At 38.0% G+C, this 23,418-nt stretch overlaps 24 non-coding genes across 24 annotated transcripts; 7 read left to right on the top strand and 17 right to left on the bottom strand.

Moving 5' to 3' along the window:
• Positions 1-418: 418 nt before the first annotated feature.
• On the bottom strand, positions 419-501 carry TRNAL-CAG (transfer RNA leucine (anticodon CAG)). Its single transcript has one exon. It is a non-coding gene; the product is annotated as a tRNA-Leu (tRNA).
• A 2,239-nt stretch (positions 502-2,740) lies between these two features.
• Positions 2,741-2,823, bottom strand: TRNAL-CAG (transfer RNA leucine (anticodon CAG)). The gene has a single exon. It is a non-coding gene; the product is annotated as a tRNA-Leu (tRNA).
• A 691-nt stretch (positions 2,824-3,514) lies between these two features.
• TRNAL-CAG (transfer RNA leucine (anticodon CAG)) lies at positions 3,515-3,597 on the bottom strand. The gene has a single exon. It is a non-coding gene; the product is annotated as a tRNA-Leu (tRNA).
• Positions 3,598-5,060: 1,463 nt separating this feature from the next.
• On the bottom strand, positions 5,061-5,143 carry TRNAL-CAG (transfer RNA leucine (anticodon CAG)). The gene has a single exon. It is a non-coding gene; the product is annotated as a tRNA-Leu (tRNA).
• A 692-nt stretch (positions 5,144-5,835) lies between these two features.
• On the bottom strand, positions 5,836-5,918 carry TRNAL-CAG (transfer RNA leucine (anticodon CAG)). The gene has a single exon. It is a non-coding gene; the product is annotated as a tRNA-Leu (tRNA).
• A 141-nt stretch (positions 5,919-6,059) lies between these two features.
• Positions 6,060-6,132, top strand: TRNAF-GAA (transfer RNA phenylalanine (anticodon GAA)). Its single transcript has one exon. It is a non-coding gene; the product is annotated as a tRNA-Phe (tRNA).
• Positions 6,133-6,610: 478 nt separating this feature from the next.
• TRNAL-CAG (transfer RNA leucine (anticodon CAG)) lies at positions 6,611-6,693 on the bottom strand. The gene has a single exon. It is a non-coding gene; the product is annotated as a tRNA-Leu (tRNA).
• A 141-nt stretch (positions 6,694-6,834) lies between these two features.
• On the top strand, positions 6,835-6,907 carry TRNAF-GAA (transfer RNA phenylalanine (anticodon GAA)). The gene has a single exon. It is a non-coding gene; the product is annotated as a tRNA-Phe (tRNA).
• A 478-nt stretch (positions 6,908-7,385) lies between these two features.
• On the bottom strand, positions 7,386-7,468 carry TRNAL-CAG (transfer RNA leucine (anticodon CAG)). Its single transcript has one exon. It is a non-coding gene; the product is annotated as a tRNA-Leu (tRNA).
• A 690-nt stretch (positions 7,469-8,158) lies between these two features.
• On the bottom strand, positions 8,159-8,241 carry TRNAL-CAG (transfer RNA leucine (anticodon CAG)). Its single transcript has one exon. It is a non-coding gene; the product is annotated as a tRNA-Leu (tRNA).
• A 692-nt stretch (positions 8,242-8,933) lies between these two features.
• Positions 8,934-9,016, bottom strand: TRNAL-CAG (transfer RNA leucine (anticodon CAG)). The gene has a single exon. It is a non-coding gene; the product is annotated as a tRNA-Leu (tRNA).
• Positions 9,017-10,485: 1,469 nt separating this feature from the next.
• TRNAL-CAG (transfer RNA leucine (anticodon CAG)) lies at positions 10,486-10,568 on the bottom strand. Its single transcript has one exon. It is a non-coding gene; the product is annotated as a tRNA-Leu (tRNA).
• Positions 10,569-11,260: 692 nt separating this feature from the next.
• On the bottom strand, positions 11,261-11,343 carry TRNAL-CAG (transfer RNA leucine (anticodon CAG)). Its single transcript has one exon. It is a non-coding gene; the product is annotated as a tRNA-Leu (tRNA).
• Positions 11,344-12,035: 692 nt separating this feature from the next.
• On the bottom strand, positions 12,036-12,118 carry TRNAL-CAG (transfer RNA leucine (anticodon CAG)). The gene has a single exon. It is a non-coding gene; the product is annotated as a tRNA-Leu (tRNA).
• Positions 12,119-14,582: 2,464 nt separating this feature from the next.
• TRNAF-GAA (transfer RNA phenylalanine (anticodon GAA)) lies at positions 14,583-14,655 on the top strand. Its single transcript has one exon. It is a non-coding gene; the product is annotated as a tRNA-Phe (tRNA).
• A 479-nt stretch (positions 14,656-15,134) lies between these two features.
• TRNAL-CAG (transfer RNA leucine (anticodon CAG)) lies at positions 15,135-15,217 on the bottom strand. Its single transcript has one exon. It is a non-coding gene; the product is annotated as a tRNA-Leu (tRNA).
• A 915-nt stretch (positions 15,218-16,132) lies between these two features.
• TRNAF-AAA (transfer RNA phenylalanine (anticodon AAA)) lies at positions 16,133-16,205 on the top strand. Its single transcript has one exon. It is a non-coding gene; the product is annotated as a tRNA-Phe (tRNA).
• Positions 16,206-16,683: 478 nt separating this feature from the next.
• TRNAL-CAG (transfer RNA leucine (anticodon CAG)) lies at positions 16,684-16,766 on the bottom strand. The gene has a single exon. It is a non-coding gene; the product is annotated as a tRNA-Leu (tRNA).
• Positions 16,767-16,907: 141 nt separating this feature from the next.
• Positions 16,908-16,980, top strand: TRNAF-GAA (transfer RNA phenylalanine (anticodon GAA)). Its single transcript has one exon. It is a non-coding gene; the product is annotated as a tRNA-Phe (tRNA).
• Positions 16,981-17,459: 479 nt separating this feature from the next.
• TRNAL-CAG (transfer RNA leucine (anticodon CAG)) lies at positions 17,460-17,542 on the bottom strand. The gene has a single exon. It is a non-coding gene; the product is annotated as a tRNA-Leu (tRNA).
• A 915-nt stretch (positions 17,543-18,457) lies between these two features.
• On the top strand, positions 18,458-18,530 carry TRNAF-GAA (transfer RNA phenylalanine (anticodon GAA)). Its single transcript has one exon. It is a non-coding gene; the product is annotated as a tRNA-Phe (tRNA).
• Positions 18,531-19,780: 1,250 nt separating this feature from the next.
• On the bottom strand, positions 19,781-19,863 carry TRNAL-CAG (transfer RNA leucine (anticodon CAG)). The gene has a single exon. It is a non-coding gene; the product is annotated as a tRNA-Leu (tRNA).
• Positions 19,864-20,778: 915 nt separating this feature from the next.
• On the top strand, positions 20,779-20,851 carry TRNAF-GAA (transfer RNA phenylalanine (anticodon GAA)). The gene has a single exon. It is a non-coding gene; the product is annotated as a tRNA-Phe (tRNA).
• A 2,023-nt stretch (positions 20,852-22,874) lies between these two features.
• Positions 22,875-22,957, bottom strand: TRNAL-CAG (transfer RNA leucine (anticodon CAG)). The gene has a single exon. It is a non-coding gene; the product is annotated as a tRNA-Leu (tRNA).
• Between the last annotated feature and the right edge of the window lie 461 nt (positions 22,958-23,418).

Here is a 23,418-nt window from a genome sequence, read left to right as displayed (position 1 = left end):
GATTTTCATTCTTTGTGAAGTGCAGATATACCTGAAAAAAACAGTTTTAAGTATCTCTTTTCAGAACAGTCACTAATGCGAGAAGAAAATGAAAGTAGTTATACTGAAAAATTAAGTTGAAGTCGAAGTAGTATGGAGGAAATCAGAAAAAAAATCTGAGAAATATCAACATAAAGTGCTAAGGATCTTTAAGATTTTGTGTATCTTGAGGTTTATTTTATGAGATTTTTCACCTCCCTCTTCTTACTGATAGTGCAGCAGAGAACAACATGATTGTGACAGACAGGATTGAGGATCCAGAGGGTTCTCATTGGCTTTGTCCTTGGACTAATCTGGTTTGTGGAAATGTCTGAATTGTGACAGAGGGACATAGTGAAAATGAAAAAAAAAAAAACATGATTGTAATGTAACAGAAACCTGTCAGAAGTGGGATTCGAACCCACGCCTCAAGTAGAGACTGCGACCTGAACGCAGCGCCTTGGACCGCTCGGCCATCCTGACAAGCACAACTGTGGAAAATTCACACTTTCTAAAAACAAACACATTTTTTGTTTGGCCCCAAAAAAATGCAAATTTTGAACTGAAAATGTATTAACGCCTTTGAGTTTGCCTTGCAATGCTGTAGCTTTATCTTTGTAGGTTGCTGAAATAGCTCAGTTGGGAGAGCGTTAGATTGAAGATCTAAAGGTCCCTGGTCCGATCCCGGGTTTCAGCACGCTGTTTTTAAGTATGAGTGATTTGAGATAAAGTTCTTTCTCCATATGCATTTAGCAAGATTTTCATTCTTTGTGAAGTGCAGATATACCTGAAAAAAAACAGTTTTAAGTATCTCTTTTCAGAACAGTCACTTATGCGAGAAGAAAATGAAAGTAGTTATAGTGAAAAATTAAGTTGAAGTCGAAGTAGTATGGAGGAAATCGGAGAAAAAATCTGAGAAATATCAACATAAAGTGCTAAGGATCTTTAAGATTTTGTGTATCTTGAGGTTTATTTTATGAGATTTTCCACCTCCCTCTTCTTACTGATAGTGCAGCAGAGAACAACATGATTGTGACAGACAGGATTGAGGATCCAGAGGGTTCTCATTGGCTTTGTCCTTGGACTGATCTGGTTTGTGGAAATGTCTGAATTGTGACAGAGGAACATAGTGAAAATGAAAAAAGAAAAAACATGATTGTAATGTAACAGAAACCTGTCAGAAGTGGGATTCGAACCCACGCCTCAAGTAGAGACTGCGACCTGAACGCAGCGCCATGGACCGCTCGGCCATCCTGACAAGCACAACTGAGGAAAATTCACACTTTCTAAAAACAAACACATTTTTTGTTTGGCCCCAAAAAAATGCAAATTTTGAACTGAAAATGTATTAACGCCTTTGAGTTTGCCTTGCAATGCTGTAGCTTTAACTTTGTAGGTTGCTGAAATATCTCAGTTGGGAGAGCGTTAGACTGAAGATCTAAAGGTCCCTGGTCCGATCCCGGGTTTCAGCACGCTGTTTTTAAGTATGAGTGATTTGAGATAAAGTTCTTTCTCCATATGCATTTAGCAAGATTTTCATTCTTTGTGAAGTGCAGATATACCTGAAAAAAACAGTTTTAAGTATCTCTTTTCAGAACAGTCACTAATGCGAGAAGAAAATGAAAGTAGTTATACTGAAAAATTAAGTTGAAGTCGAAGTAGTATGGAGGAAATCAGAAAAAAAATCTGAGAAATATCAACATAAAGTGCTAAGGATCTTTAAGATTTTGTGCATCTTGAGGTTTATTTTATGAGATTTTTCACCTCCCTCTTCTTACTGATAGTGCAGCAGAGAACAACATGATTGTGACAGACAGGATTGAGGATCCAGAGTGTTCTCATTGACTTTGTCCTTGGACTAATCTGGTTTGTGGAAATGTCTGAATTGTGACAGAGGAACATAGTGAAAATGAAAAAAAAAAAAACATGATTGTAATGTAACAGAAACCTGTCAGAAATGGGATTCGAACCCACGCTTCAAGTAGAGACTGCGACCTGAACGCAGCGCCTTGGACTGCTCGGCCATCCTGACAAGCACAACTGTGGAAAATTCACACTTTCGAAAAACAAACACATTTTTTGTTTGGCCCCAAAAAAATGCAAATTTTGAACTGAAAATGTATTAATGCCTTTGAGTTTGCCTTGCAATGCTGTAGCTTTAATTTTGTAGGTTGCTGAAATAGCTCAGTTGGGAGAGTGTTAGACTGAAGATCTAGAGGTCCCTGGTCCGATCCCGGGTTTCAGCACGCTGTTTTTAAGTATGAGTGATTTGAGATAAAGTTCTTTCTCCATATTCATTTAGCAAGATTTTCATTCTTTGTGAAGTGCAGATATACCTGAAAAAAACAGTTTTAAGTATCTCTTTTCAGAACAGTCACTAATGCGAGAAGAAAATGAAAGTAGTTATACTGAAAAATTAAGTTGAAGTCGAAGTAGTATAGAGGAAATCGGAGAAAAAATCTGAGAAATATCAACATAAAGTGCTAAGGATCTTTAAGATTTTGTGTATCTTGAGGTTTATTTTATGAGATTTTCCACCTCCCTCTTCTTACTGATAGTGCAGCAGAGAACAACATGATTGTGACAGACAGGATTGAGGATCCAGAGGGTTCTCATTGGCTTTGTCCTTGGACTAATCTGGTTTGTGGAAATGTCTGAATTGTGACAGAGGGACATAGTGAAAATGAAAAAAAAACCCCATGATTGTAATGTAACAGAAAACTGTCAGAAGTGGGATTCGAACCCACGCCTCAAGTAGAGACTGCGACCTGAACGCAGCGCCTTGGACCGCTCGGCCATCCTGACAAGCACAACTGTGGAAAATTCACACTTTCTAAAAACAAACACATTTTTTGTTTGGCCCCAAAAAAATGCAAATTTTGAACTGAAAATGTATTAACGCCTTTGAGTTTGCCTTGCAATGCTGTAGCTTTAACTTTGTAGGTTGCTGGAATAGCTCAGTTGGGAGAGCGTTGGACTGAAGATCTAAAGGTCCCTGGTCCGATCCTGGGTTTCAGCACGCTGTTTTTAAGTATGAGTGATTTGAGATAAAGTTCTTTCTCCATATGCATTTAGCAAGATTTTCATTCTTTGTGAAGTGCAGATATACCTGAAAAAAACAGTTTTAAGTATCTCTTTTCAGAACAGTCACTAATGCGAGAAGAAAATGAAAGTAGTTATACTGAAAAATTAAGTTGAAGTCGAAGTAGTATGGAGGAAATCGGAGAAAAAATCTGAGAAATATCAACATAAAGTGCTAAGGATCTTTAAGATTTTGTGTATCTTGAGGTTTATTTTATGAGATTTTCCACCTCCCTCTTCTTACTGATAGTGCAGCAGAGAACAACATGATTGTGACAGACAGGATTGAGGATCCAGAGGGTTTTCATTGGCTTTGTCCTTGGACTAATCTGGTTTGTGTAAATGTCTGAATTGTGACAGAGGGACATAGTGAAAATGAAAAAAAAAACCCCATGATTGTAATGTAACAGAAACATGTCAGAAGTGGGATTCGAACCCACGCCTCAAGTAGAGACTGCGACCTGAACGCAGCGCCTTGGACCGCTCGGCCATCCTGACAAGCACAACTGTGGAAAATTCACACTTTCTAAAAACAAACACATTTTTTGTTTGGCCCCAAAAAAGGCAAATTTTGAACTGAAAATTTATTAACGCCTTTGAGTTTGCCTTGCAATGCTGTAGCTTTAACTTTGTAGGTTGCTGAAATAGCTCAGTTGGGAGAGCGTTAGACTGAAGATCTAAAGGTCCGTGGTCCGATCCCGGGTTTCAGCATGCTGTTTTTAAGTATGAGTGATTTGAGATAAAGTTCTTTCTCCATATGAATTTAGCAAGATTTTCATTCTTTGTGAAGTGCAGATATACCTGAAAAAAACAGTTTTAAGTATCTCTTTTCAGAACAGTCACTAATGCGAGAAGAAAATGAAAGCAGTTATACTGAAAAATTAAGTTGAAGTCGAAGTAGTATGGAGGAAATCAGAAAAAAAATCTGAGAAATATCAACATAAAGTGCTAAGGATCTTTAAGATTTTGTGTATCTTGAGGTTTATTTTATGAGATTTTTCACCTCCCTCTTCTTACTGATAGTGCAGCAGAGAACAACATGATTGTGACAGACAGGATTGAGGATCCAGAGGGTTCTCATTGGCTTTGTCCTTGGACTAATCTGGTTTGTGGAAATGTCTGAATTGTGACAGAGGGACATAGTGAAAATGAAAAAAAAAAAAACATGATTGTAATGTAACAGAAACCTGTCAGAAATGGGATTCGAACCCAAGCCTCAAGTAGAAACTGCGACCTGAACGCAGCGCCTTGGACTGCTCGGCCATCCTGACAAGCACAACTGTGGAAAATTCACACTTTCTAAAAACAAACACATTTTTTGTTTGGCCCCAAAAAAATGCAAATTTTGAACTGAAAATGTATTAACGCCTTTGAGTTTGCCTTGCAATGCTGTAGCTTTAATTTTGTAGGTTGCTGAAATAGCTCAGTTGGGAGAGCGTTAGACTGAAGATCTAGAGGTCCCTGGTCCGATCCCGGGTTTCAGCACGCTGTTTTTAAGTATGAGTGATTTGAGATAAAGTTCTTTCTCCATATGCATTTAGCAAGATTTTCATTCTTTGTGAAGTGCAGATATACCTGAAAAAAACAGTTTTAAGTATCTCTTTTCAGAACAGTCACTAATGCGAGAAGAAAATGAAAGTAGTTATACTGAAAAATTAAGTTGAAGTCGAAGTAGTAAAGAGGAAATCGGAGAAAAAATCTGAGAAATATCAACATAAAGTGCTAAGGATCTTTAAGATTTTGTGTATCTTGAGGTTTATTTTATGAGATTTTTCACCTCCCTCTTCTTACTGATAGTGCAGCAGAGAACAACATGATTGTGACAGACAGGATTGAGGATCCAGAGGGTTCTCATTGGCTTTGTCCTTGGACTAATCTGGTTTGTGGAAATGTCTGAATTGTGACAGAGGGACATAGTGAAAATGAAAAAAAAAACCCATGATTGTAATGTAACAGAAACCTGTCAGAAGTGGGATTCGAACCCACGCCTCAAGTAGAGACTGCGACCTGAACGCAGCGCCTTGGACCGCTCGGCCATCCTGACAAGCACAACTGTGGAAAATTCACACTTTCTAAAAACAAACACATTTTTTGTTTGGCCCCAAAAAAATGCAAATTTTGAACTGAAAATGTATTAACGCCTTTGAGTTTGCCTTGCAATGCTGTAGCTTTAACTTTGAAGGTTGCTGAAATAGCTCAGTTGGGAGAGCGTTAGACTGAAGATCTAAAGGTCCCTGGTCCGATCCTGGGTTTCAGCACGCTGTTTTTAAGTATGAGTGATTTGAGATAAAGTTCTTTCTCCATATGCATTTAGCAAGATTTTCATTCTTTGTGAAGTGCAGATATACCTGAAAAAAACAGTTTTAAGTATCTCTTTTCAGAACAGTCACTAATGCGAGAAGAAAATGAAAGTAGTTATACTGAAAAATTAAGTTGAAGTCGAAGTAGTATGGAGGAAATCGGAGAAAAAATCTGAGAAATATCAACATAAAGTGCTAAGGATCTTTAAGATTTTGTGTATCTTGAGGTTTATTTTATGAGATTTTCCACCTCCCTCTTCTTACTGATAGTGCAGCAGAGAACAACATGATTGTGACAGACAGGATTGAGGATCCAGAGGGTTTTCATTGGCTTTGTCCTTGGACTAATCTGGTTTGTGGAAATGTCTGAATTGTGACAGAGGGACATAGTGAAAATGAAAAAAAAACAAAATATGATTGTAATGTAACAGAAACCTGTCAGAAGTGGGATTCGAACCCACGCCTCAAGTAGAGACTGCGACCTGAACGCAGCGCCTTGGACCGCTCGGCCATCCTGACAAGCACAACTGTGGAAAATTCACACTTTCTGAAAACAAACACATTTTTTGTTTGGCCCCAAAAAAATGCAAATTTTGAACAGAAAATGTATTAACGCCTTTGAGTTTGCCTTGCAATGCTGTAGCTTTAACTTTGTAGGTTGCTGAAATAGCTCAGTTGGGAGAGCGTTAGACTGAAGATCTAAAGGTCCCTGGTCCGATCCCGGGTTTCAGCACGCTGTTTTTAAGTATGAGTGATTTGAGATAAAGTTCTTTCTCCATATGCATTTAGCAAGATTTTCATTCTTTGTGAAGTGCAGATATACCTGAAAAAAACAGTTTTAAGTATCTCTTTTCAGAACAGTCACTAATGCGAGAAGAAAATGAAAGTAGTTATACTGAAAAATTAAGTTGAAGTCGAAGTAGTATGGAGGAAATCGGAGAAAAAATCTGAGAAATATCAACATAAAGTGCTAAGGATCTTTAAGATCTTGTGTATCTTGAGGTTTATTTTATGAGATTTTCCACCTCCCTCTTCTTACTGATAGTGCAGCAGAGAACAACATGATTGTGACAGACAGGATTGAGGATCCAGAGGGTTTTCATTGGCTTTGTCCTTGGACTAATCTGGTTTGTGGAAATGTCTGAATTGTGACAGAGGGACATAGTGAAAATGAAAAAAAAACAAAACATGGTTGTAATGTAACAGAAACCTGTCAGAAGTGGGATTCGAACCCACGCCTCAAGTAGAGACTGCGACCTGAACGCAGCGCCTTGGACCGCTCGGCCATCCTGACAAGCACAACTGTGGAAAATTCACACTTTCTAAAAACAAACACATTTTTTGTTTGGCCCCAAAAAAAGGCAAATTTTGAACTGAAAATGTATTAACGCCTTTGAGTTTGCCTTGCAATGCTGTAGCTTTAACTTTGTAGGTTGCTGAAATAGCTCAGTTGGGAGAGCGTTAGACTGAAAATCTAAAGGTCCCTGGTCCGATCCCGGGTTTCAGCATGCTGTTTTTAAGTATGAGTGATTTGAGATAAAGTTCTTTCTCCATATGCATTTAGCAAGATTTTCATTCTTTGTGAAGTGCAGATACACCTGAAAAAAACAGTTTTAAGTATCTCTTTTCAGAACAGTCACTAATGCGAATAGAAAATGAAAGTAGTTATACTGAAAAATTAAGTTGAAGTCGAAGTAGTATGGAGGAAATCAGAAAAAAAATCTGAGAAATATCAACATAAAGTGCTAAGGATCTTTAAGATTTTGTGTATCTTGAGGTTTATTTTATGAGATTTTTCACCTCCCTCTTCTTACTGATAGTGCAGCAGAGAACAACATGATTGTGACAGACAGGATTGAGGATCCAGAGGGTTTTCATTGGCTTTGTCCTTGGACTAATCTGGTTTGTGGAAATGTCTGAATTGTGACAGAGGGACATAGTGAAAATGAAAAAAAAAAAAAACATGATTGTAATGTAACAGAAACCTGTCAGAAGTGGGATTCGAACCCACGCCTCAAGTAGAGACTGCGACCTGAACGCAGCGCCTTGGACCGCTCGGCCATCCTGACAAGCACAACTGTCGAAAATTTACACTTTCTAAAAACAAACACATTTTTTGTTTGGCCCCAAAAAAATGCAAATTTTGAACTGAAAATGTATTAACGCCTTTGAGTTTGCCTTGCAATGCTGTAGCTTTAACTTTGTAGGTTGCTGATAGCTCAGTTGGGAGAGCGTTAGACTGAAGATCTAAAGGTCCCTGGTCCGATCCCGGGTTTCAGCACGCTGTTTTTAAGTATGAGTGATTTGAGATAAAGTTCTTTCTCAATATGCATTTAGCAAGATTTTCATTCTTTGTAAAGTGCAGATATACCTGAAATAAACAGTTTTAAGTATCTCTTTTCAGAACAGTCACTAATGCGAGAAGAAAATGAAAGTAGTTATACTGAAAAATTAAGTTGAAGTCGAAGTAGTATGGAGGAAATCGGAGAAAAAATCTGAGAAATATCAACATAAAGTGCTAAGGATCTTTAAGATTTTGTGTATCTTGAGGTTTATTTTATGAGATTTTCCACCTCCCTCTTCTTACTGATAGTGCAGCAGAGAACAACATGATTGTGACAGACAGGATTGAGGATCCAGAGGGTTCTCATTGGCTTTGTCCTTGGAATAATCTGGTTTGTGGAAATGTCTGAATTGTGACAGAGGGACATGGTGAAAATGAAAAAAAAACAAAACATAATTGTAATGTAACAGAAACCTGTCAGAAGTGGGATTCGAACCCACGCCTCAAGTAGAGACTGCGACCTGAACGCAGCGCCTTGGACCGCTCGGCCATCCTGACAAGCACAACTGTGAAAAATTCACACTTTCTAAAAACAAACACATTTTTTGTTTGGCCCCAAAAAAAGGCAAATTTTGAACTGAAAATTTATTAACGCCTTTGAGTTTGCCTTGCAATGCTGTAGCTTTAACTTTGTAGGTTGCTGAAATAGCTCAGTTGGGAGAGCGTTAGACTGAAGATCTAAATGTCCGTGGTACGATCCCGGGTTTCAGCATGCTGTTTTTAAGTATGAGTGATTTGAGATAAAGTTCTTTCTCCATATGCATTTAGCAAGATTTTCATTCTTTGTGAAGTGCAGATATACCTGAAAAAAACAGTTTTAAGTATCTCTTTTCAGAACAGTCACTAATGCGAGAAGAAAATGAAAGTAGTTATACTGAAAAATTAAGTTGAAGTCGAAGTAGTATGGAGGAAATCAGAAAAAAAATCTGAGAAATATCAACATAAAGTGCTAAGGATCTTTAAGATTTTGTGTATCTTGAGGTTTATTTTATGAGATTTTCCACCTCCCTCTTCTTACTGATAGTGCAGCAGAGAACAACATGATTGTGACAGACAGGATTGAGGATCCAGAGGGTTCTCATTGGCTTTGTCCTTGGAATAATCTGGTTTGTGGAAATGTCTGAATTGTGACAGAGGGACATGGTGAAAATGAAAAAAAAACAAAACATAATTGTAATGTAACAGAAACCTGTCAGAAGTGGGATTCGAACCCACGCCTCAAGTAGAGACTGCGACCTGAACGCAGCGCCTTGGACCGCTCGGCCATCCTGACAAGCACAACTGTGAAAAATTCACACTTTCTAAAAACAAACACATTTTTTGTTTGGCCCCAAAAAAAGGCAAATTTTGAACTGAAAATTTATTAACGCCTTTGAGTTTGCCTTGCAATGCTGTAGCTTTAACTTTGTAGGTTGCTGAAATAGCTCAGTTGGGAGAGCGTTAGACTGAAGATCTACATGTCCGTGGTACGATCCCGGGTTTCAGCATGCTGTTTTTAAGTATGAGTGATTTGAGATAAAGTTCTTTCTCCATATGCATTTAGCAAGATTTTCATTCTTTGTGAAGTGCAGATATACCTGAAAAAAACAGTTTTAAGTATCTCTTTTCAGAACAGTCACTAATGCGAGAAGAAAATGAAAGTAGTTATACTGAAAAATTAAGTTGAAGTCGAAGTAGTATGGAGGAAATCAGAAAAAAAATCTGAGAAATATCAACATAAAGTGCTAAGGATCTTTAAGATTTTGTGTATCTTGAGGTTTATTTTATGAGATTTTTCACCTCCCTCTTCTTACTGATAGTGCAGCAGAGAACAACATGATTGTGACAGACAGGATTGAGGATCCAGAGGGTTCTCATTGGCTTTGTCCTTGGACTAATCTGGTTTGTGGAAATGTCTGAATTGTGACAGAGGGACATAGTGAAAATGAAAAAAAAACAAAACATGATTGTAATGTAACAGAAACCTGTCAGAAGTGGGATTCGAACCCACGCCTCAAGTAGAGACTGCGACCTGAACACAGCACCTTGGACCGCTCGGCCATCCTGACAAGCACAACTGTGGAAAATTCACACTTTCTAAAAACAAACACATTTTTTGTTTGGCCCCAAAAAAAGGCAAATTTTGAACTGAAAATTTATTAACGCCTTTGAGTTTGCCTTGCAATGCTGTAGCTTTAACTTTGTAGGTTGCTAAAATAGCTCAGTTGGGAGAGCGTTAGACTGAAGATCTAAAGGTCCCTGGTCTGATCCCGGGTTTCAGCACGCTGTTTTTAAGTATGAGTGATTTGAGATAAAGTTCTTTCTCCATATGCATTTAGCAAGATTTTCATTCTTTGTAAAGTGCAGATATACCTGAAAAAAACAGTTTTAAGTATCTCTTTTCAGAACAGTCACTAATGCGAGAAGAAAATGAAAGTAGTTATATTGAAAAATTAAGTTGAAGTCGAAGTAGTATGGAGGAAATCGGAGAAAAAATCTGAGAAATATCAACATAAAGTGCTAAGGATCTTTAAGATTTTGTGTATCTTGAGGTTTATTTTATGAGATTTTCCACCTCCCTCTTCTTACTGATAGTGCAGCAGAGAACAACATGATTGTGACAGACAGGATTGAGGATCCAGAGGGTTCTCATTGGCTTTGTCCTTGGAATAATCTGGTTTGTGGAAATGTCTGAATTGTGACAGAGGGACATGGTGAAAATGAAAAAAAAAAACAAAACATAATTGTAATGTAACAGAAACCTGTCAGAAGTGGGATTCGAACCCACGCCTCAAGTAGAGACTGCGACCTGAACGCAGCGCCTTGGACCGCTCGGCCATCCTGACAAGCACAACTGTGAAAAATTCACACTTTCTAAAAACAAACACATTTTTTGTTTGGCCCCAAAAAAAGGCAAATTTTGAACTGAAAATTTATTAACGCCTTTGAGTTTGCCTTGCAATGCTGTAGCTTTAACTTTGTAGGTTGCTGAAATAGCTCAGTTGGGAGAGCGTTAGACTGAAGATCTAAATGTCCGTGGTACGATCCCGGGTTTCAGCATGCTGTTTTTAAGTATGAGTGATTTGAGATAAAGTTCTTTCTCCATATGCATTTAGCAAGATTTTCATTCTTTGTGAAGTGCAGATATACCTGAAAAAAACAGTTTTAAGTATCTCTTTTCAGAACAGTCACTAATGCGAGAAGAAAATGAAAGTAGTTATACTGAAAAATTAAGTTGAAGTCGAAGTAGTATGGAGGAAATCAGAAAAAAAATCTGAGAAATATCAACATAAAGTGCTAAGGATCTTTAAGATTTTGTGTATCTTGAGGTTTATTTTATGAGATTTTTCACCTCCCTCTTCTTACTGATAGTGCAGCAGAGAACAACATGATTGTGACAGACAGGATTGAGGATCCAGAGGGTTCTCATTGGCTTTGTCCTTGGACTAATCTGGTTTGTGGAAATGTCTGAATTGTGACAGAGGGACATAGTGAAAATGAAAAAAAAACAAAACATGATTGTAATGTAACAGAAACCTGTCAGAAGTGGGATTCGAACCCACGCCTCAAGTAGAGACTGCGACCTGAACACAGCGCCTTGGACCGCTCGGCCATCCTGACAAGCACAACTGTGGAAAATTCACACTTTCTAAAAACAAACACATTTTTTGTTTGGCCCCAAAAAAAGGCAAATTTTGAACTGAAAATTTATTAACGCCTTTGAGTTTGCCTTGCAATGCTGTAGCTTTAACTTTGTAGGTTGCTGAAATAGCTCAGTTGGGAGAGCGTTAGACTGAAGATCTAAAGGTCCCTGGTCTGATCCCGGGTTTCAGCACGCTGTTTTTAAGTATGAGTGATTTGAGATAAAGTTCTTTCTCCATATGCATTTAGCAAGATTTTCATTCTTTGTGAAGTGCAGATATACCTGAAAAAAACAGTTTTAAGTATCTCTTTTCAGAACAGTCACTAATGCGAGAAGAAAATGAAAGTAGTTATACTGAAAAATTAAGTTGAAGTCGAAGTAGTATGGAGGAAATCAGAAAAAAAATCTGAGAAATATCAACATAAAGTGCTAAGGATCTTTAAGATTTTGTGTATCTTGAGGTTTATTTTATGAGATTTTTCACCTCCCTCTTCTTACTGATAGTGCAGCAGAGAACAACATGATTGTGACAAACAGGATTGAGGATCCAGAGGGTTCTCATTGGCTTTGTCCTTGGACTAATCTGGTTTGTGGAAATGTCTGAATTGTGACAGAGGGACATAGTGAAAATGAAAAAAAAACAAAACATGATTGTAATGTAACAGAAACCTGTCAGAAGTGGGATTCGAACCCACGCCTCAAGTAGAGACTGCGACCTGAACGCAGCGCCTTGGACCGCTCGGCCATCCTGACAAGCACAACTGTGGACAATTCACACTTTCTAAAAACAAACACATTTTTTGTTTGGCCCCAAAAAAAGGCAAATTTTGAACTGAAAATTTATTAACGCCTTTGAGTTTGCCTTGCAATACTGTAGCTTTAACCTTGTAGGTTGCTGAAATAGCTCAGTTGGGAGAGCATTAGACTGAAGATCTAAAGGTCCCTGGTCCGATCCCGGGTTTCAGCACGCTGTTTTTAAGTATGAGTGATTTGAGATAAAGTTCTTTCTCCATATGCATTTAGCAAGATTTTCATTCTTTGTGAAGTGCAGATATACCTGAAAAAAACAGTTTTAAGTATCTCTTTTCAGAACAGTCACTAATGCGAGAAGAAAATGAAAGTAGTTATACTGAAAAATTAAGTTGAAGTCGAAGTAGTATGGAGGAAATCAGAAAAAAAATCTGAGAAATATCAACATAAAGTGCTAAGGATCTTTAAGATTTTGTGTATCTTGAGGTTTATTTTATGAGATTTTTCACCTCCCTCTTCTTACTAATAGTGCAGCAGAGAACAACATGATTGTGACAGACAGGATTGAGGATCCAGAGGGTTCTCATTGGCTTTGTCCTTGGACTAATCTGGTTTGTGGAAATGTCTGAATTGTGACAGAGGGACATAGTGAAAATGAAAAAAAAACCAACATGATTGTAATGTAAAAGAAACCTGTCAGAAGTGGGATTCGAACCCACGCCTCAAGTAGAGACTGCGACCTAAACGCAGCGCCTTGGACCGCTCGGCCATCCTGACAAGCACTACTGTGGAAAATTCACACTTTCTAAAAACAAACACATTTTTTGTTTGGCCCCAAAAAAATGCAAATTTTGAACTGAAAATGTATTAACGCCTTTGAGTTTGCCTTGCAATGCTGTAGCTTTAACTTTGTAGGTTGCTGAAATAGCTCAGTTGGGAGAGCGTTAGCCTGAAGATCTAAAGGTCCCTGGTCCGATCCCGGGTTTCAGCATGCTGTTTTTAAGTATGAGTGATTTGAGATAAAGTTCTTTCTCCATATGCATTTAGCAAGATTTTCATTCTTTGTGAAGTGCAGATATACCTGAAAAAAACAGTTTTAAGTATCTCTTTTCAGAACAGTCACTAATGCGAGAAGAAAATGAAAGTAGTTATACTGAAAAATTAAGTTGAAGTCGAAGTAGTATGGAGGAAATCGGAGAAAAAATCTGAGAAATATCAACATAAAGTGCTAAGGATCTTTAAGATCTTGTGTATCTTGAGGTTTATTTTATGAGATTTTCCACCTCCCTCTTCTTACTGATAGTGCAGCAGAGAACAACATGATTGTGACAGACAGGATTGAGGATCCAGAGGGTTCTCATTGGCTTTGTCCTTGGACTAATCTGGTTTGTGGAAATGTCTGAATTGTGACAGAGGGACATAGTGAAAATGAAAAAAAAAAAACCATGATTGTAATGTAACAGAAACCTGTGAGAAGTGGGATTCGAACCTACGCCTCAAGTAGAGACTGCGACCTGAACGAAGCGCCTTGGACCGCTCGGCCATCCTGACAAGCACTACTGTGGAAAATTCACACTTTCTAAAAACAAACACATTTTTTGTTTGGCCCCAAAAAAATGCAAATTTTGAACTGAAAATGTATTAACGCCTTTGAGTTTGCCTTGCAATGCTGTAGCTTTAACTTTGTAGGTTGCTGAAATAGCTCAGTTGGGAGAGCGTTAGCCTGAACATCTAAAGGTCCCTGGTCCGATCCCGGGTTTCAGCATGCTGTTTTTAAGTATGAGTGATTTGAGATAAAGTTCTTTCTCCTTATGCATTTAGCAAGATTTTCATTCTTTGTGAAGTGCAGATATACCTGAAAAAAACAGTTTTAAGTATCTCTTTTCAGAACAGTCACTAATGCGAGAAGAAAATGAAAGTAGTTATACTGAAAAATTAAGTTGAAGTCGAAGTAGTATGGAGGAAATCGGAGAAAAAATCTGAGAAATATCAACATAAAGTGCTAAGGATCTTTAAGATTTTGTGTATCTTGAGGTTTATTTTATGAGATTTTCCACCTCCATCTTCTTACTGATAGTGCAGCAGAGAACAACATGATTGTGACAGACAGGATTGAGGATCCAGAGGGTTTTCATTGGCTTTGTCCTTGGACTAATCTGGTTTGTGGAAATGTCTGAATTGTGACAGAGGGACATAGTGAAAATGAAAAAAAACCAAAACATGATTGTAATGTAACAGAAACCTGTCAGAAGTGGGATTCAAACCCACGCCTCAAGTAGAGACTGTGACCTGAACGCAGCGCCTTGGACCGCTCGGCCATCCTGACAAGCACAACTGTGGAAAATTCACACTTTCTAAAAACAAACACATTTTTTGTTTGGCCCCAAAAAAAGGCAAATTTTGAACTGAAAATTTATTAACGCCTTTGAGTTTGCCTTGCAATGCTGTAGCTTTAACTTTGTAGGTTGCTGAAATAGCTCAGTTGGGAGAGCGTTAGACTGAAGATCTAAAGGTCCCTGGTCCGATCCCGGGTTTCAGCACGCTGTTTTTAAGTATGAGTGATTTGAGATAAAGTTCTTTCTCCATATGCATTTAGCAAGATTTTCATTCTTTGTGAAGTGCAGATATACCTGAAAAAAACAGTTTTAAGTATCTCTTTTCAGAACAGTCACTAATGCGAGAAGAAAATGAAAGTAGTTATACTGAAAAATTAAGTTGAAGTCGAAGTAGTATGGAGGAAATCAGAAAAAAAATCTGAGAAATATCAACATAAAGTGCTAAGGATCTTTAAGATTTTGTGTATCTTGAGGTTTATTTTATGAGATTTTTCACCTCCCTCTTCTTACTGATAGTGCAGCAGAGAACAACATGATTGTGACAAACAGGATTGAGGATCCAGAGGGTTCTCATTGGCTTTGTCCTTGGACTAATCTGGTTTGTGGAAATGTCTGAATTGTGACAGAGGGACATAGTGAAAATGAAAAAAAAAACAAAACATGATTGTAATGTAACAGAAACCTGTCAGAAGTGGGATTCGAACCCACGCCTCAAGTAGAGACTGCGACCTGAACGCAGCGCCTTGGACCGCTCGGCCATCCTGACAAGCACTACTGTGGAAAATTCACACTTTCTAAAAACAAACACATTTTTTGTTTGGCCCCAAAAAAATGCAAATTTTGAACTGAAAATGTATTAACGCCTTTGAGTTTGCCTTGCAATGCTGTAGCTTTAACTTTGTAGGTTGCGGAAATAGCTCAGTTGGGAGAGCGTTAGCCTGAAGATCTAAAGGTCCCTGGTCCGATCCTGGGTTTCAGCATGCTGTTTTTAAGTATGAGTGATTTGAGATAAAGTTCTTTCTCCATATGCATTTAGCAAGATTTTCATTCTTTGTGAAGTGCAGATATACCTGAAAAAAACAGTTTTAAGTATCACTTTTCAGAACAGTCACTAATGCGAGAAGAAAATGAAAGTAGTTATACTGAAAAATTAAGTTGAAGTCGAAGTAGTATGGAGGAAATCGGAGAAAAAATCTGAGAAATATCAACATAAAGTGCTAAGGATCTTTAAGATTTTGTGTATCTTAAGGTTTATTTTATGAGATTTTCCACCTCCCTCTTCTTACTGATAGTGCAGCAGAGAACAACATGATTGTGACAGACAGGATTGAGGATCCATAGGGTTCTCATTGGCTTTGTCCTTGGACTAATCTGGTTTGTGGAATTGTCTGAATTGTGACAGAGGGACATAGTGAAAATGAAAAAAAAAACAACATGATTGTAATGTAACAGAAACCTGTCAGAAGTGGGATTCGAACCCATGCCTCAAGTAGAGACTGCGACCTGAACGCAGCGCCTTGGACCGCTCGGCCATCCTGACAAGCACAACTGTGGAAAATTCACACTTTCTAAAAACAAACACATTTTTTGTTTGGCCCCAAAAAAATGCAAATTTTGAACTGAAAATGTATTAACGCCTTTGAGTTTGCCTTGCAATGCTGTAGCTTTATCTTTGTAGGTTGCTGAAATAGCTCAGTTGGGAGAGCGTTAGACTAAAGATCTAAAGGTCCCTAGTCCGATCCCGGGTTTCAGCATGCTGTTTTTAAGTATGAGTGATTTGAGATAAAGTTATTTCTCCATATGCATTTAGCAAGATTTTCATTCTTTGTGAAGTGCAGATATACCTGAAAAAAACAGTTTTAAGTATCTCTTTTCAGAACAGTCACTAATGCGAGAAGAAAATGAAAGTAGTTATACTGAAAAATTAAGTTGAAGTCGAAGTAGTATGGAGGAAATCAGAAAAAAAATCTGAGAAATATCAACATAAAGTGCTAAGGATCTTTAAGATTTTGTGTATCTTGAGGTTTATTTTATGAGATTTTTCACCTCCCTCTTCTTACTGATAGTGCAGCAGAGAACAACATGATTGTGACAAACAGGATTGAGGATCCAGAGGGTTCTCATTGGCTTTGTCCTTGGACTAATCTGGTTTGTGGAAATGTCTGAATTGTGACAGAGGGACATAGTGAAAATGAAAAAAAAACAAAACATGATTGTAATGTAACAGAAACCTGTCAGAAGTGGGATTCGAACCCACGCCTCAAGTAGAGACTGCGACCTGAACGCAGCGCCTTGGACCGCTCGGCCATCCTGACAAGCACAACTGTGGAAAATTCACACTTTCTAAAAACAAACACATTTTTTGTTTGGCCCCAAAAAAAGGCAAATTTTGAACTGAAAATTTATTAACGCCTTTGAGTTTGCCTTGCAATACTGTAGCTTTAACCTTGTAGGTTGCTGAAATAGCTCAGTTGGGAGAGCGTTAGACTGAAGATCTAAAGGTCCCTGGTCCGATCCCGGGTTTCAGCACGCTGTTTTTAAGTATGAGTGATTTGAGATAAAGTTCTTTCTCCATATGCATTTAGCAAGATTTTCATTCTTTGTGAAGTGCAGATATACCTGAAAAAAACAGTTTTAAGTATCTCTTTTCAGAACAGTCACTAATGCGAGAAGAAAATGAAAGTAGTTATACTGAAAAATTAAGTTGAAGTCGAAGTAGTATGGAGGAAATCAGAAAAAAAATCTGAGAAATATCAACATAAAGTGCTAAGGATCTTTAAGATTTTGTGTATCTTGAGGTTTATTTTATGAGATTTTTCACCTCCCTCTTCTTACTGATAGTGCAGCAGAGAACAACATGATTGTGACAGACAGGATTGAGGATCCAGAGGGTTCTCATTGGCTTTGTCCTTGGACTAATCTGGTTTGTGGAAATGTCTGAATTGTGACAGAGGGACATAGTGAAAATGAAAAAAAAAACAAAACATGATTGTAATGTAACAGAAACCTGTCAGAAGTGGGATTCGAACCCACGCCTCAAGTAGAGACTGCGACCTGAACGCAGCGCCTTGGACCGCTCGGCCATCCTGACAAGCACTACTGTGGCAAATTCACACTTTCTAAAAACAAACACATTTTTTGTTTGGCCCCAAAAAAATGCAAATTTTGAACTGAAAATGTATTAACGCCTTTGAGTTTGCCTTGCAATGCTGTAGCTTTAACTTTGTAGGTTGCTGAAATAGCTCAGTTGGGAGAGCGTTAGCCTGAAGATCTAAAAGTCCCTGGTCCGATCCTGGGTTTCAGCATGCTGTTTTTAAGTATGAGTGATTTGAGATAAAGTTCTTTCTCCATATGCATTTAGCAAGATTTTCATTCTTTGTGAAGTGCAGATATACCTGAAAAAAACAGTTTTAAGTATCTCTTTTCAGAACAGTCACTAATGCGAGAAGAAAATGAAAGTAGTTATACTGAAAAATTAAGTTGAAGTCGAAGTAGTATGGAGGAAATCGGAGAAAAAATATGAGAAATATCAACATAAAGTGCTAAGGATCTTTAAGATTTTGTGTATCTTAAGGTTTATTTTATGAGATTTTCCACCTCCCTCTTCTTACTGATAGTGCAGCAGAGAACAACATGATTGTGACAGACAGGATTGAGGATCCATAGGGTTCTCATTGGCTTTGTCCTTGGACTAATCTGGTTTGTGGAAATGTCTGAATTGTGACAGAGGGACATAGTGAAAATGAAAAAAAAAACAACATGATTGTAATGTAACAGAAACCTGTCAGAAGTGGGATTCGAACCCATGCCTCAAGTAGAGACTGCGACCTGAACGCAGCGCCTTGGACCGCTCGGCCATCCTGACAAGCACAACTGTGGAAAATTCACACTTTCTAAAAACAAACACATTTTTTGTTTGGCCCCAAAAAAATGCAAATTTTGAACTGAAAATGTATTAACGCCTTTGAGTTTGCCTTGCAATGCTGTAGCTTTATCTTTGTAGGTTGCTGAAATAGCTCAGTTGGGAGAGCGTTAGACTGAAGATCTAAAGGTCCCTGGTCCGATCCCGGGTTTCAGCATGCTGTTTTTAAGTATGAGTGATTTGAGATAAAGTTCTTTCTCCATATGCATTTAGCAAGATTTTCATTCTTTGTGAAGTGCAGATATACCTGAAAAAAACAGTTTTAAGTATCTCTTTTCAGAACAGTCACTAATGCGAGAAGAAAATGAAAGTAGTTATACTGAAAAATTAAGTTGAAGTCGAAGTAGTATGGAGGAAATCAGAAAAAAAATCTGAGAAATATCAACATAAAGTGCTAAGGATCTTTAAGATTTTGTGTATCTTGAGGTTTATTTTATGAGATTTTTCACCTCCCTCTTCTTACTGATAGTGCAGCAGAGAACAACATGATTGTGACAGACAGGATTGAGGATCCAGAGGGTTCTCATTGGCTTTGTCCTTGGACTAATCTGGTTTGTGGAAATGTCTGAATTGTGACAGAGGGACAAAGTGAAAATGAAAAAAAAAACATGATTGTAATGTAACAGAAACCTGTCAGAAGTGGGATTCGAACCCACGTCTCAAGTAGAGACTGCGACCTGAACGCAGCGCCTTGGACCGCTCGGCCATCCTGACAAGCACTACTGTGGAAAATTCACACTTTCTAAAAACAAACACATTTTTTGTTTGGCCCCAAAAAAATGCAAATTTTGAACTGAAAATGTATTAACGCCTTTGAGTTTGCCTTGCAATGCTGTAGCTTTAACTTTGTAGGTTGCTGAAATAGCTCAGTTGGGAGAGCGTTAGCCTGAAGATCTAAAGGTCCCTGGTCCGATCCCGGGTTTCAGCATGCTGTTTTTAAGTATGAGTGATTTGAGATAAAGTTCTTTCTCCATATGCATTTAGCAAGATTTTCATTCTTTGTGAAGTGCAGATATACCTGAAAAAAACAGTTTTAAGTATCTCTTTTCAGAACAGTCACTAATGCGAGAAGAAAATGAAAGTAGTTATACTGAAAAATTAAGTTGAAGTCGAAGTAGTATGGAGGAAATCGGAGAAAAAATCTGAGAAATATCAACATAAAGTGCTAAGGATCTTTAAGATTTTGTGTATCTTAAGGTTTATTTTATGAGATTTTCCACCTCCCTCTTCTTACTGATAGTGCAGCAGAGAACAACATGATTGTGACAGACAGGATTGAGGATCCAGAGGGTTCTCATTGGCTTTGTCCTTGGACTAATCTGGTTTGTGGAAATGTCTGAATTGTGACAGAGGGACATAGTGAAAATGAAAAAAAAAACAAAACATGATTGTAATGTAACAGAAACCTGTCAGAAGTGGGATTCGAACCCACGCCTCAAGTAGAGACTGCGACCTGAACGCAGCGCCTTGGACCGCTCGGCCATCCTGACAAGCACTACTGTGGAAAATTCACACTTTCTAAAAACAAACACATTTTTTGTTTGGCCCCAAAAAAATGCAAATTTTGAACTGAAAATGTATTAACGCCTTTGAGTTTGCCTTGCAATGCTGTAGCTTTAACTTTGTAGGTTGCTGAAATAGCTCAGTTGGGAGAGCGTTAGCCTGAAGATCTAAAGGTCCCTGGTCCGATCCTGGGTTTCAGCATGCTGTTTTTAAGTATGAGTGATTTGAGATAAAGTTCTTTCTCCATATGCATTTAGCAAGATTTTCATTCTTTGTGAAGTGCAGATATACCTGAAAAAAACAGTTTTAAGTATCTCTTTTCAGAACAGTCACTAATGCGAGAAGAAAATGAAAGTAGTTATACTGAAAAATTAAGTTGAAGTCGAAGTAGTATGGAGGAAATCGGAGAAAAAATATGAGAAATATCAACATAAAGTGCTAAGGATCTTTAAGATTTTGTGTATCTTAAGGTTTATTTTATGAGATTTTCCACCTCCCTCTTCTTACTGATAGTGCAGCAGAGAACAACATGATTGTGACAGACAGGATTGAGGATCCATAGGGTTCTCATTGGCTTTGTCCTTGGACTAATCTGGTTTGTGGAAATGTCTGAATTGTGACAGAGGGACATAGTGAAAATGAAAAAAAAAACAACATGATTGGAATGTAACAGAAACCTGTCAGAAGTGGGATTCGAACCCATGCCTCAAGTAGAGACTGCGACCTGAACGCAGCGCCTTGGACCGCTCGGCCATCCTGACAAGCACAACTGTGGAAAATTCACACTTTCTAAAAACAAACACATTTTTTGTTTGGCCCCAAAAAAATGCAAATTTTGAACTGAAAATGTATTAACGCCTTTGAGTTTGCCTTGCAATGCTGTAGCTTTATCTTTGTAGGTTGCTGAAATAGCTCAGTTGGGAGAGCGTTAGACTGAAGATCTAAAGGTCCCTGGTCCGATCCCGGGTTTCAGCATGCTGTTTTTAAGTATGAGTGATTTGAGATAAAGTTCTTTCTCCATATGCATTTAGCAAGATTTTCATTCTTTGTGAAGTGCAGATATACCTGAAAAAAACAGTTTTAAGTATCTCTTTTCAGAACAGTCACTAATGCGAGAAGAAAATGAAAGTAGTTATACTGAAAAATTAAGTTGAAGTCGAAGTAGTATGGAGGAAATCAGAAAAAAAATCTGAGAAATATCAACATAAAGTGCTAAGGATCTTTAAGATTTTGTGTATCTTGAGGTTTATTTTATGAGATTTTTCACCTCCCTCTTCTTACTGATAGTGCAGCAGAGAACAACATGATTGTGACAGACAGGATTGAGGATCCAGAGGGTTCTCATTGGCTTTGTCCTTGGACTAATCTGGTTTGTGGAAATGTCTGAATTGTGACAGAGGGACATAGTGAAAATGAAAAAAAAAAAAACATGATTGTAATGTAACGGAAACCTGTCAGAAGTGGGATTCGAACCTACGCCTCAAGTAGAGACTGCGACCTGAACGCAGCGCCTTGGACCGCTCGGCCATCCTGACAAGCACTACTGTGGAAAATTCACACTTTCTAAAAACAAACACATTTTTTGTTTGGCCCCAAAAAAATGCAAATTTTGAACTGAAAATGTATTAACGCCTTTGAGTTTGCCTTGCAATGCTGTAGCTTTAACTTTGTAGGTTGCTGAAATAGCTCAGTTGGGAGAGCGTTAGCCTGAACATCTAAAGGTCCCTGGTCCGATCCTGGGTTTCAGCATGCTGTTTTTAAGTATGAGTGATTTGAGATAAAGTTCTTTCTCCTTATGCATTTAGCAAGATTTTCATTCTTTGTGAAGTGCAGATATACCTGAAAAAAACAGTTTTAAGTATCTCTTTTCAGAACAGTCACTAATGCGAGAAGAAAATGAAAGTAGTTATACTGAAAAATTAAGTTGAAGTCGAAGTAGTATGGAGGAAATCGGAGAAAAAATCTGAGAAATATCAACATAAAGTGCTAAGGATCTTTAAGATTTTGTGTATCTTGAGGTTTATTTTATGAGATTTTTCACCTCCCTCTTCTTACTGATAGTGCAGCAGAGAACAACATGATTGTGACAAACAGGATTGAGGATCCAGAGGGTTCTCATTGGCTTTGTCCTTGGACTAATCTGGTTTGTGGAAATGTCTGAATTGTGACAGAGGGACATAGTGAAAATGAAAAAAAAACAAAACATGATTGTAATGTAACAGAAACCTGTCAGAAGTGGGATTCGAACCCACGCCTCAAGTAGAGACTGCAACCTGAACGCAGCGCCTTGGACCGCTCGGCCATCCTGACAAGCACAACTGTGGAAAATTCACACTTTCTAAAAACAAACACATTTTTTGTTTGGCCCCAAAAAAAGGCAAATTTTGAACTGAAAATTTATTAACGCCTTTGAGTTTGCCTTGCAATACTGTAGCTTTAACCTTGTAGGTTGCTGAAATAGCTCAGTTGGGAGAGCGTTAGACTGAAGATCTAAAGGTCCCTGGTCCGATCCCGGGTTTTAGCACGCTGTTTTTAAGTATGAGTGATTTGAGATAAAGTTCTTTCTCCATATGCATTTAGCAAGATTTTCATTCTTTGTGAAGTGCAGATATACCTGAAAAAAACAGTTTTAAGTATCTCTTTTCAGAACAGTCACTAATGCGAGAAGAAAATGAAAGTAGTTATACTGAAAAATTAAGTTGAAGTCGAAGTAGTATGGAGGAAATCAGAAAAAAAATCTGAGAAATATCAACATAAAGTGCTAAGGATCTTTAAGATTTTGTGTATCTTGAGGTTTATTTTATGAGATTTTTCACCTCCCTCTTCTTACTGATAGTGCAGCAGAGAACAACATGATTGTGACAGACAGGATTGAGGATCCAGAGGGTTCTCATTGGCTTTGTCCTTGGACTAATCTGGTTTGTGGAAATGTCTGAATTGTGACAGAGGGACATAGTGAAAATAAAAAAAAAAACATGATTGTAATGTAACAGAAACCTGTCAGAAGTGGGATTCGAACCCACGCCTCAAGTAGAGACTGCGACCTGAACGCAGCGCCTTGGACCGCTCGGCCATCCTGACAAGCACTACTGTGGAAAATTCACACTTTCTAAAAACAAACACATTTTTTGTTTGGCCCCAAAAAAATGCAAATTTTGAACTGAAAATGTATTAACGCCTTTGAGTTTGCCTTGCAATGCTGTAGCTTTAACTTTGTAGGTTGCTGAAATAGCTCAGTTGGGAGAGCGTTAGCCTGAAGATCTAAAGGTCCCTGGTCCGATCCCGGGTTTCAGCATGCTGTTTTTAAGTATGAGTGATTTGAGATAAAGTTCTTTCTCCATATGCATTTAGCAAGATTTTCATTCTTTGTGAAGTGCAGATATACCTGAAAAAAACAGTTTTAAGTATCTCTTTTCAGAACAGTCACTAATGCGAGAAGAAAATGAAAGTAGTTATACTGAAAAATTAAGTTGAAGTCGAAGTAGTATGGAGGAAATCGGAGAAAAAATCTGAGAAATATCAACATAAAGTGCTAAGGATCT

Source organism: Anomaloglossus baeobatrachus, chromosome 1 (genome assembly GCF_048569485.1).
Source record: "Anomaloglossus baeobatrachus isolate aAnoBae1 chromosome 1, aAnoBae1.hap1, whole genome shotgun sequence".
NCBI classification, from domain to species: Eukaryota; Metazoa; Chordata; class Amphibia; order Anura; family Aromobatidae; genus Anomaloglossus; species Anomaloglossus baeobatrachus.
Note: the sequence above shows the minus strand (reverse complement) of the source record. Positions and strands in the feature narration are given on the sequence as shown.